We start from the raw sequence: 12,040 nt of genomic DNA, 5'->3' as shown, positions 1-12,040 counted from the left end.
AATCTCTGGGACACAGCTAAAGCAGTATTAAGAGGGAAATTTATAGCACTAAATGCCCACAGGACAAAGCGGGAAAGATCTAAAATCAACACCCTAACATCACAATTAAAAGAACTAGAGAAGCAAGAGCAAACAAATCCAAAAGCTAGCAGAAGACAGTAAATAACTAAGATTACAGCAGAAATGAAGGACATAGAGACACGAAAAACCCTTTAAAAAAGCAAGGAATCCAGGAGCTGGTTCTTTGAATAAATTAACAAAATAGATAGACCACTAGTTAGACTAATAGAGAAGAAAAGAGAGAAGACTCAAATAGACACAATAAAAAATGATAAAAGAGATATCACCACTGATCCTATGGAAATACAAACTACCATCAGAGACTACTAAAAAAACACCTCTACACAAATAAACTAGAAAATCTAGAAGAAATTGATAAATTCCTGGAAAAACACACCCTTCCAAGACTAAACCAGGAAGAAGTTGAATCCATGAATAGACCAATAACAAGTTCTGAAATTGAGGCAGTAATTAGTAGCCTACCAACCAAAAAATACCCAGGACCAGATAGCTTCACAGGCAAATTTTACCACAGGTACAAAGAGGAGCTGGTACCATTCCTTCTGAAACTATCTTAAACAACTGAAAAAGAAGGACTCCTCCCTAACTCCTTGTATGAGGCCAGCATCATCCTGATACCAAAACCTGGCAGAGACACAACAAAATAAGAAAACTTCAGGCCAATATCCCTGATGAATATCAATGGAAAAATCATCAATAAAATATTGGCAAACTGAATCCAGCAGCATATCAAAAATCTTATACACCATGATCAAGTCGGCTTCATCCCGGGGATGCAAGGTTGGTTCAGCATATGCAAAAAAATAAACATAATACATCTCATAAACAGAACCAATGACAAAAACCACATGATTATCTCAATAGACACAGAAAAGGCTTGCAATAAAATTCAACATCCCTTCATGTTAAAAACTCTCAATAAACTAGGTATTGATGGAGCATATCTCAAAATGATAAGAGCTATTTATGACAAACCCATAGCCAATATTATACTCAATTGGCAAAAGCTGGAAGCATTCCCTTTGAAAACCGGCAACAGACAAGGATGCCCTCTCTCATCACTCCTATTCAGCATAGTACTGGAAGTTCTGGCCAGGGCAATCAGGCAAGAGAAAGAAATAAAGTGTATTCAAATAGGAAGAGAGGAAGTCAAATTGTCTCTGTTTGTAGATGACATGATTCTATATTTAGAAATCTGCAGCATTTCAGCCCCAAAACTCCTTAAGCTGATAAGCAACTTCAGCAAAGTCTAAGGATACAAAAATCAATGTGCAAAAATCACAAGCAGTCCTATATGCCAATAATAGACAAGCAGAGAGCCAAATCATGAATGAACTCCCATTCACAATTGCTACAAAGTAAATAAAATACCTAGGAATACAGCTTACAAGGGACATGAAGGACCTCCTCAAGGAGAATTACAAACCACTGCTCAAGGAAATAAGGGAGGACACAAACAAATGGAAAAATATCCCATGCTCATGGATAAGAAGAATAAATATTATTAAAATGGCCATATTGCCCAAAGTAATTTATAGATTCAATGCTATTCCCATCAAACTACCATTGACTTTCTTCACATAATTAGAAAAACAACTTTAAATTTCATATGGAACCAAAAAAGAGCCCATATAGCCAAGACAATACTAAGCAAAATGAACAAAGCTGGAGGCATCACACTACCTGACTTCAAACTATACTTACAAGGCTACAGTAACCAAAACAGCATGGTACTGGTACCAAAACAGATACGTAGACCAATGGGACAGAACAGAGACCTCAGAAATAACACCACACATCTACAACCATCTGATCTTTGACAAACCTTACAAAAACAAGAAATGGGGAAAGGAGTCTCCCTTTAATAAATAGTGCTGGGAAAACTGGCTAGCCATATGCAAAAAACTGGAACTGGACCCCTTCCTTACACCATATAAAAAATTAACTCAAGATGAATTAAAGACTTAAATGTAAACCCAAAACCATAAAAACCCTGGAAGAAAACCTAAGCAATATCATTCAGGACATAGGCATAGGCAAAGATTTCATGACTAAAACACCAAAAGCAATTGCAACAAAAACCAAAATTGAAAAATGGGATCCAATTAAACTAAAGAGCTTCTGCACAGCAAAAGAAACTACCATCAGAGTGAACAGGCAACCTACAGAAAAAGAGAAAATGTTTGCAATCTACCCATCTGACAATGATCTAGTATCCAGAATCTACAAGGAACTTAAACAAATTTACAAGAAAAAACCCCATCAAAAAGTGAGCAAAGGATATGAACAGACACTTCTCAAAAGAAGACATTTATGCGGCTGACAAATATATGACAAAAAGCTCTTCATCACTGATCATTAGAGAACTGCAAATCAAAATTACGATGAGATACCATCTCACACCAGTCAGGATGGCAATTATTAAAAAGTCAGGAAACAATAGATGCTCGTAAGGCCGTAGAGAAATAGGAACACCTTTACACTGTTGGTGGGAGTGTAAATTAGTTCAACTATTGAGGAAGACAGTGTGGCGATTCCTCGAGGATCTGGAACCAGAAATAACATTTGACCCAGCAATCCCATACTGGGTATATACTCAAAGGAATATAAATCATTGTACTATAAAGACACATGTACACTTATGTTTATTGCAGCACTATTCACATTAGCAAAGACTTGGAACCAACTCAAATGCCCATTAATGATAGACTGGATAAGGAAAATGTGGTACACATACACCATGGAATACTATGTAGCCATAAAAAAGAATGAGATCATGTCCTTTGCCAGAACATGGATGAAGCTGGAAGCCATCATTCTCAGTAACACAGGGACAGAAAACCAAACACTGCATGTTCTCATTCACAGGTGGGAGCTGAACAATGAGAACACATGGATACAGAGAGGGGAACAACACACACCAGGGCCTTTTGAGGGGTGGAGGGGAAACGGAAGGAGAGTATTAGGACAAATACCTAATGCATGCAGGGCTTAAAACCTAGATGACGGGTTGATAGGTGCAGCAAACCACCATGGCACATGCATACCTATGTAACATACCTGCACACTGTGCACATGTATCCCAGAACTTAAAGTAAAATAAATTTTTTTAAAAAGAGAGAGAAAAAGAAAAAAAAAAGAAAAGGTGCTCAACATCATTCATCATCAGAGAAATGCAAATCAAAACTACAACATGATATCATCTCACCTCACTTAAAATAGCTTATATCCAAAGGCAGGCAATAACGAGTGCTGGCCAGGATATGGAGAAAAGGGAACCCTCACACACTGTTAGTGGGAATATAAATTAGTACAACCACTATGGAGGACAGTTTGGAGGTTCCTCAAAAAACTAAAAATTGAGCTGCCATATGATCCAGCAATTCCACTGCTGAGTATATACCCAAAAGAAAGGAAATCGGTATATCAAAGAGGTATCTGCACTCCCACGTTTGTTGCAGCACTGTTCACAACAGCCAAGATTTGGAAGCAAGCTAACTGTCCATCAACAGATGAATAGAGAAAGTGTGGTACTTATACAGAATGGATTACTATTCAGCCATAAAAAGAATGAGGTCCTGTTATTTGCAATAACATGGATGAAACTCGAGGTCATTATGCTAAACGAAAGAAACCATGTACAAAAAGACAAACTTCTCATGTTCTCATTTATTTGTAGCATCTAAAAATCAAAACAATTGAAATCATGGAGGTAGAGAGTAGAGGGATGGTTACCAGAGTCTGGGAAGGGTAGTGGGATGGTGGGGTGGAGGTTGAGATGGTTAGTATGTACCAAAAAAAAAAAAAAAATAGTTAGGAATAATGTATAAGGTCTAGTATCTGATAGCACAACAGGGCCACTATAGTCAAAAATAATTTAATTGTATATTTTAAAATAACTAAAACAGTATAATTGAATTGTTTATAACACAAAAGATAAATGCTTGAAGGGATAGATATCCCATTTCACATAATGTGATTATTATGTATTACATGCCTGTACCAAAACATCACGTGTACCCCATAAATATATATGCCCATTACCTCCCTCAAAAATTAAAATCAAAACTAAAACAAAAAAAAGTTGTATGTTAATCCAAACAAAATTATGCTAAATTATATGGGGGAACTTGGTGAAGTGGGAAGAGTTTGTATGTGACTGAGAGCTGCTTGGTGAAAGACCACTACATTGTCAACTTCTAATATAAAAAATTAGGATAACAACAAATGCTGATGCAAATGTGGAGCCACTGGATCTTTCAGGAGTTTCTGGTAGGAATGTTACATTTCTAGCCACCCTGGAAAACAGTTTTACATTTTCTTATTCAAGTAAAAATATAACTACCATACAGTCCACCAATTGCAGTCACACGCATTCATCCTAGAGAGACGCAAACTATGTTCACACAAAACTGAATATTCATTGAAGCTTTATTCATAATAATAAACCCTGAAAACAGTTGAGTGCTCTTCAACAGGCAAATTGTTAAACAAACTGTCGTATATCTATACCATGGAACACTACTCAGTAATGAAGAGGAATTAACTACTGACATATGCAGAAACTTGGGTGTATCAATAATTGAGTGAGAAAAAATCTATTCCCAAAAGATGACATAATGCATGATTCCTTTCTGTAATGTTTAAAACGATAACATTTTAGAAATGGAGGACATGTCGGTGGTTAAGTATAGGGTGAGGCAGAAGCAAGCTGGGTACGATTTTAAAAGAGCAGGATACGGTATCTTTGTAATGTTGGAAGTGTTATCTTGACTTTGGTTGAGGATACATGAAGGTGTATCCTTTAAAGGTGACAAAATTGTATAGAACTAAATACACACATATACAGACACATACACACACATACATGTACTAGTAAAACTGGCAATCTGAATAATATAGGGGTATTATATAAATGTTAACAACCTGGATATATTATATGAGTTTTGCAAAAGGTTACCATTAAGGGAAGCATGAAAAATTTTACACAAGAGATTTCTGTGTTATTTCTTATAACTGCATGTGAATCCACAATTATATTAATACAGAATTTAAACAAAATTTTGGATACAAATAAATAAAATGTATATAGTATCCTCTACTCCTGAAAGTGTTACCACTGGGGTATCTGAGGAAAATGTACATGAGATCTAAGAATATAACAAAACATAATACCTCGTTGTGTTTGGGCACAATATTCCTGATGGTGAGTGTACCACTTTGCTCAAAATTCTAAACCATTCCACTTTTGTTGTGGATTCAAAGGAAGATTTATTTCATTTATATGAATATAACTCAGCCAGACAGTGTGAAGAATATATAAAATCCTGCAGAGACAGCACACCCGGTGAGAATTTGCTCAGTAAATTTGTGCCAGTGAGGCAGATTGATTATCTGGTTTCCCGTTTCAAGTGTTCTCCACTGTATTTATAGGTAGCTGTAAGTTGTCTGTTGTTTTCTTGTGGAAATGTAAATAGCCAACTAGCTGGTACTCTCTTGGTTGACCTATGTAGCAAGAAAACGTGAAATCTGCAGTAAAGGCCCTGATTTATTTTTAGTGGTAACCCTTTCCCATGCCACATAAGGTTTCAGTATAATCAAAAGTGCTAGCAGACAACTGCAGTTATATTTGACATCCTTGACTGGACTAATTTGTTTAAGTCCTTCAAACCTCTCCTTTCCTTGTGGGCCACTCACGTGTCTTCTTGGCCAGTGTATCGAATTATGTTTCCTTATAAGGTAGTCACTAGCCACATGTGGCTATTTAAAGCGTAAATCAATTGAAATTAAATGAAATAAAATATGTAGCTCTTGTATTACAATAGCCATATTTCCAGTGCTCAGTAACCAATAACAAGTGCTCTGATATTTTATGCTTTCATACTTCTGTTATGAGAACAAATTATTTCCAAAAAATTCTATGACAAAAGAAAGAATTGGGCTGGGCGCAGTGGCTCATGCCTGTAATCCCAGCACTTTGGGAGGCCGAGGCAGGCAGATCACGAGGTCAGGAGATCAAGACCATCCTGGCTAACATGGTGAAACCCTGTCTCCACTAAAATACAAAAATTAGCCGGCAATGGCGGCGGGTGCCTGTAGACTCAGCTATTTGGGAGGGTGAGGCAAGGGAAATCTCTTGAACCTAGGAGGCGGAGGTTGCAGTGAGCCAAGATTGCACCACTGTACTCCAGCCTGGTGACAGAGCAAGACTCCGTCTCAAAAAAAAAGAAAAGAAAGAAAAGAAAAAGAAAAGAAGAAGGAATTGGCAGTGATATGACCAGTTCATGTTAAATAATGAAAACTCAAATGTTCAGCCTAGTTACACGATATGCATGACTGGAGTTGAAAGTATAACTTATATGTTATTTAGCTTTTCACTTCATTTAAAAATTGTATTTATTAACATAGCACAGCATGAGGTATATGTACCTCTAAAACCATCAGTGTTTGCTGTTAAGATCTTAGAGACCGAATAGTACTATTATTCTATTTTTTCCAACTCTTGAAATATTTGTCATTCTTTCTTACTTTCTCCTCTTACTTTTAGTCTCCAACCCAGGAACTATGGAGGAAGAGTTACAGAGTTGATCTTTTCTAACTTATTTTAAAAATAAGTAATCTAACACTATGTTTACATTTTTAAAAATAGCATGTAGATAAGAAAATTGAATCAGTCATTAGAAAAGTGGGTCAATTAAATGATATTTAATTTCCAAAGTTGAGAAACATTTTCCCTATTCCTGTGATGTCTTCACATAGGAGTCAGAGAAAGGGAAAGAAGGGAAACCTTCATTTTGTACCCAATATCAAGGCAAAGTAATAAACTCCACTCAAACTGCCCAATTCCTCAATTATTCATTCTCTGAGAAGCCTAGAGTGAGGGAGAAAATTTCAAGTTGGAGTTTGTGGGTTGACGACCTCATATTTCAAATAAACTATTTGTCTATTAAACTTTCTGAAAAATGGAAGAATATTAGAAAGAATAACCTGTTTACTCTCAATATATAGAATATTCCCTTGAGGTCTCATATTCACCTGTAATCTAATTCAGAGATTCCTGGACATTTTTCAAGACTTTATTTCAACTTTTTATTTCTCTGGCACCTTGAGATAATTAAATGGTGGGTTCTGGGAAGTGCCTAGCAGCTGTCATCTCCTTCTTATATTTTGATGTGGGCCTGAAAGGATCAAGATTAAATATTTTCTGCCCCCTTTTGCAAGTATTTTTGTTTCCATCAAGGTTCAACTTCTGAATTCTTTTAATAAAATGAGGGGTTATTGACAGCGAGTTTCCTAGATCTAAATTTCATTTTTCTTTCTGTGATTCTTTATCCAGGTAACTCTATTGTAAATTTGTGTGGGGTCTTGAAGCTACATGTATAAAAACCGTAAATTAGTTTTTATATTTACTGGTTTAAAAATAAAGTAGCCTGGGCGCGTTGGCTGACGTCTGTAATCCCAGCACTCGGAGGCCGAGGCGGCTGGATCACCTGAAGTCAGGAGTTCGAGACCAGCCTGGCCAACTGGTGAAACCCTGTCTCTCCATAGTTCCTTGGTTAGAGACTAAAAGTAAGAGGAAATAAATAAGAAAGAATGACAAATATTTCAACCCCCTCATTTGTATTTTGTAAAAATATAAAAATTAGCTGGGGGTGGTGGTGGGCACCTGTAATCCCAGCTACTTGGGAGGCTGAGGCAGGAGAATCACTTAAACTCAGCAGGCAGAGGTTGTGCTGAGCCAAGATCGCACCATTGCATTCCAGCCTGGGCAATCAGAGTGAAACTCTGTCTCAATAAATAAATAAATAAATAAAAATAAAGTACATACAATAAAATTTGCTCTTTCTGGTGGTGTACAGTTTTATGAGTTTTGACAAATGCATATAGTCATGTGACCACCACCACAATCAAGATATAGAGTACTTCTATCACCCCAAAATATTACCTCCTACTCTCCCCTTATCGCCAACCCCAAGAATTGATCTGCTTTCTGCCCCTAAAATATTGTTTTATCTTTAAATTCACATAAATGGAATTATGCAGTATGTAGCCTTTTGAGTGGTTTATTTCAGCATAATTCATTTGCAATTCATCCATGTTGCTACATGGATTAGTAGCTCATACCTTTTTATTGCTGAAAGGTATTTTATTATATGGTCTGACATTAGAGTGCTACCCAGCGGGACACTGAGTATGAAGTAGTGAGTGGATGATAAATTCAGCTAATGGTGGAGAAGCTATTGGATGGTACAAGTCATGAACAGCAGGAGCCTTGAGTTATACACTGAAAAAACAAACTTGGTATTATATATCTACAGGATAAGCCAGCAAGTTGTACCTTTTCTTAAGAGAAGGACAGGATACCTGAATTGCTAAAGCTGTGTTGCCTTCAGATTGACAATTCAATTGTACATGGGTCCTGGCTGTGTGGCTGCTGTTCCTGTCTTCTCTGTTTATCTTTAAAACAAATCCTATTACAGTAAGGAAATTGAGGATGTGTCTTGCAACTTGAAAGAGGCTAACATATGTACAGAAAACTATGTAACAAAATAGAACAAAATTAATCTTGTAAAACACCAATGTTCTTGGGTTTGCTATTCATTTTGATAGTATATAGAAAATAAAAGCTCTACTCAGTTTTTAAATCATTTTGCTGATCCCTTCTTTCTCTTTTTATGGAGATTACTTCCTTATTCATACCAGGCTTTTAAGTATAAGATTTATCATAATATATTGCAATTATTTGCTTTCACTACTTGATTATGGGTACCTGGAGAATAAAGACAGTTGTCTTATCCAACTTTATGTAATAAACACCTCATTTAATGATAATACAAAAAACCCAGTGTTCCATAATTGTTTATTGAACGAAGGATTAAATGTGCCATAACAATTTGGAAACAGTTCATATTACCTTTTTTTTTTTTTTTTTTTTTTTTGAGATAGAGTCTCACTCTGTCACCCAGGCTGGAGTGCAGTGGCATGATCCTGGCTCACTGCAACCTCCGCCACCCAGGATCAGGCGATTCTTCTGCCTCAGCCTCCGAGTAGCTGGGACTACAGGTGCACGCCACCATGCCCGGCTAATTTTTGTATTTTTAGTAGAGACGGGGTTTCACCATATTGGCCGGGCTAGTCTCGAACTCCTGACCTTGTGATCCACCGGCCTCGGCCTCCCAAAGTGCTGAGATCATATTACCTTCTAACGTTTTTATTCATGTGTCCAAATTTAAAATCCCTCAACTTTTACAGAAGCATACTCAATATTGGTTGATCCATATTTATCATTAGGTTATGTTTGGTCTTTGATGTTTGTAAGATTTTCTTATAAATTTCTTATAAATTTTCTTATACATTTCTTATACATTTTCTTGGTTTCTTTGTAGGCTTTTGTGTTGTTTTTATTAATTTTTGATACTGTTTTGAATTAATCATCCATTATTTCAATTATAGACAAACAGAATTAATATATAATGACTTAAATGTTGTATAATACTGACATTGTCTCTGTTTTAAATACATGTCTTGCTAAAAATAGTGGTACGACATTAAAGAAAATAAAGAGAAATGTTTATCTGCCCATAATCCTACTCTCTAACATAACCATTTGAATTTGTTTATTTTACCTCAATCTTTATCCACCGTTCACTTTATCACCGTTCATTTAAAAATGCATATAGGGTATTAGTAGATACCCTATATGCATTTTTGTGTGCATCTTTGTTTACCTAATATTAGTTTAAAAATATTTTCTCTGCAATAACGCTTTCAGTCATTTCAGTTGATGGATAAGACCAATCAGTTTGCTCTGCTAACATAACAGATATTCTATTGCATCCTATAATTTTTATACATTTATTATTTTTATGTTTTTTAATATAATTATGTGTTAGGCTTCAAAATAGTCCTCACTGATCCTCACCTCCAGATATTCACACCCTTATGTAATCCCCTCCAAGAAAGAATGGAGCAAACCTGTAACCTATGAGATACTATGAAACTGACAGTTTGTGACTTGAAAGGCTATGCCATAAAAGATATTGCAGCTTCCTCCTTGTGCTCTTGAATCACTAACTGTGGCAGAAGCTAGCAGGTATATATTGAGGACATGCAAGCAGTCCCGTGGCTGCTCTCCTCATGAGAAGAGGAACTGTGGTCTCTGATCCACGAACCAGCACCATCTTCCCAGCCATGTGAATGATCTACCTTGGAATCTGATCTTTCAGTCCTGAGACCTAATACGAGACCCAAAGCCAGAAGCAACCATCCAAGTCCTTCTCCAATTTCTGACCCAAAACAACTGTGGTAAATAACAATTGATTGTTATTTTAAGCCATTATGCAGTAATACCTAGCTTATACAATTATTTCTATTTTCATTACAAATAATCTAAAAGGCTGTTTCTGGTAATATACAAAAATGGTTGCCCTCAATATATTACTGTCAATTATGAAACAGATTTGCTACTTCATATGAATGCAAAATTATGTCAGAAAAAAATATAATGAAGATAGCAAATAAATATCATAGGCATTGTATATTATACCTGAATATATCACTGTCAGCACACAAATTTTTCTAAACATATATTAATATACACATTTTTACTAAAATGCATACATATTCTAATAATATTTTAAAAAATTTTTCACACAACAAATAGTGATCATCTTTGTATTATACACATATATAAATCCTCATTTCAATGGTTCTACATTATTCAGTTTTATAGATACACCCTAATTTATTTCACCAATCCCTTCTTTGAATATTTAGGTCATCTCCAACTATTTAGTGTTATACCAGTGCTGCAATCAGTACCTTTTCACTGTCATTGTTTCATACTCATCTGTGTGTTTTTATTACGATTAATTTTTTGGAGCTTGGGGGAAAAGCATATTCATAGACATTTATTATGGAAAGACACCATTTAAATTTATTCTTATGGACGAGTTGGGGCAGGAGTCTAGCAGTATTTGTTCCCTAAATTTTTTCCTGATAGACATTATTTATTGAATACTATTCTATATCTACGGTGATATAAAATAACTATTTTGTGACATGCTAAATTAATGATGTGCTCTTGATCTATCAGTCCATTTAAATCCTGATGTTTTTCTTTTTTTATTTTAAACTACAACAACTTTATATTACTCTTTATTATTTTTTACAGAAAGTTCTACCTCAAAGATATCAATTACATTGATTTCTTGACTCTTTTCTTCCATTCAGTTGTCCATACTCTTGAATAATGTTTTTCTGTGTTAAGAAATAAGTTTTGTAATGTTGAATTGGGATGACCTTAAATATATAATTTTCAGAAAACTGATACATTTAAGACATTGAGTTTTTCCATTCAAGAAATGGCAAATTTTACCATTTATTTAAGTTTATCTTTAATATGCACATATATTGTAAGTGGGAAATACTTTTCATTATTATTTTTAATTTGTTATTGCTGGTTAAAAGAAAGCTTAATTTTATTTATTTCCATTTCATCTGGCATCTGGTTCCCTCACTGAACTTCTCTGATTATTTCTAGTATATCATCTGTTATTTTTCAAGGTTTTCTAAGTAAACAGTTTCTCAATCTCATATAATGATATTTTACTAAATGTTTATCTTTATGTCAAGAATTTATGCATCTCCATCATCATCATCAGCAGCAGCATCATCATTATCATTTCCTTTTTTATGATTGCATAACATTGGTCAGAACATGCAGAATTATATTTAAGTCTTGTGGTGATGTCAGGCATGCTGACCTTATTCCTGTCTGTAAGGAAATACATATATTGTTTCATAATTACTGTCAGTCAAGAAAACACAGGGCAAACTCAAAGGAGTAACTCATTGTAGATGAGTTAAGGCAATCTGTATTCCTACCTCCTCATCTACCATCCCACTCTCTACTCCACTATACTCAAACCACTCTTGCAAACGTCACCAAGAGAAAATC

Source organism: Colobus angolensis, unplaced genomic scaffold (genome assembly GCF_000951035.1).
Source record: "Colobus angolensis palliatus isolate OR3802 unplaced genomic scaffold, Cang.pa_1.0 Scaffold518, whole genome shotgun sequence".
Classification (NCBI taxonomy): Eukaryota; Metazoa; Chordata; class Mammalia; order Primates; family Cercopithecidae; genus Colobus; species Colobus angolensis.
This window is presented reverse-complemented; position numbering follows the sequence as displayed.